This window comes from Nicotiana attenuata, unplaced genomic scaffold, assembly GCF_001879085.1.
Source record: "Nicotiana attenuata strain UT unplaced genomic scaffold, NIATTr2, whole genome shotgun sequence".
NCBI lineage: Eukaryota > Viridiplantae > Streptophyta > Magnoliopsida > Solanales > Solanaceae > Nicotiana > Nicotiana attenuata.
In genome coordinates, this window is record NW_017670428.1 from 181,676 (window position 1) to 183,068 (window position 1,393).

General features: G+C 36.8%; 1 non-coding gene across 1 annotated transcript; it reads right to left on the reverse strand.

The window, feature by feature from the left end:
• Positions 1 to 993: 993 nt before the first annotated feature.
• Positions 994 to 1,065, reverse strand: TRNAT-GGU. Its single transcript has one exon. It is a non-coding gene; the product is annotated as a tRNA-Thr (tRNA).
• Positions 1,066 to 1,393: the final 328 nt, after the last annotated feature.

The following is a 1,393-nucleotide window of genomic DNA, read 5'->3' on the forward strand; positions in this document are numbered from 1 at the left end:
AGGGTAAGGTAAGGAAGGTTAGGAGGTTAGGTAGTACGGTAGGTAAGGTTTGGGGTAACGGGGTAACGGGTAACGGACGGGTTAACGGGTAGGTTAGTTTAAGGGTTCGGGTTCGGGTTAGGTAACGGTCCGGCCGGCCGCCCGGGCCGGGTTCGGGACGGGTTACTTTACCGGCGACGGTTCGGCGGCGGTCGGCGGGACGGGACGGGACGTCGTTCTCGTGAGAGACGAGGGTGGGTGGAAGTGAGGACGGTCGGTAAAATGGGGGGGTTCGTGAGTGGGGGTAGGGTGTTTTTAGGACAATTATATACTAAGGGTGATTTAGTCTCGTCCGTCGATGGGATGCAATCAACGGCTCAAATCTACGTTGCCTGAAACGACGCCGTTTTGGGTCTGGAAGTGTTGGACCGGGTTGTGGAACGGGTTTGGGCTTGGATGGGGCGAGTTCTGTTTGGTTTGGGAGAGGGAGCCGTTTGGGCTGAGTGTTTTAAAATAAAAATTGGCCCAAATTAACTTTCAACCCCCTTCTTCCTTTTCATTTTTCCACAAATTTCTTTTTTGTTGTTTTTCTTTTTACCAAAAATAAAATAAAATAAATAAATAATAAAAAAATCTAAATTAATTCCTAAACCCTAATTGACCTAAATACCCTGATTAAGCCTAAATGATAATTATCAAAATTAATAAAACAAATTAAAAAAAACTACTCAAAAATAAAATTTTAAAATTAAAAGTGCAAATTACACTATTTTTATGAATTTTCTTAATTAATTCTTAAAATGCAAAATTAACCCCTAAGTGCATATTCAACACATTTTTTGTATTTTTTATTTAATTAAAATGCACAGACAAAAATGCAAACAATTATCATGAAATGCCACGAAAAATGTTTCTCTTCTTGCTAATGTTACTATATCTTTTTGATTTTTATTTCAAAAAAAAAAATCTAATTTTGACTTCATATTCTTATCTTTGAAATAATAACTTTTACAAAGCCCCTTATCGGATTTGAACCGATGACTTACGCCTTACCATGGCGTTACTCTACCACTGAGTTAAAAGGGCCTTTTTGATTTAATTCCGGAATTATTCACTTTGTGGATAAAATATCTATAGGTACATATATTATAAACATAAGTATATATGCATAAGTACGTGCAGTAGATACATTGTGTCTAGTGGCTCATTGTTGAATAATAAAATGGATTTACCTAGGAAGTCTAGGAGAAAATGCAATGAATTGTTTCAAGACCAACTCGAATTGCTTTTTTTCTTTTATTGAATTGATCCCACCAGAACAAAATTCACTTGATTGATACATTTACATACACCTAGCACCACAAAATTACAAATACTGAAAGAAATTATTTTGTTTTGAATTTTTGGGAGTAAT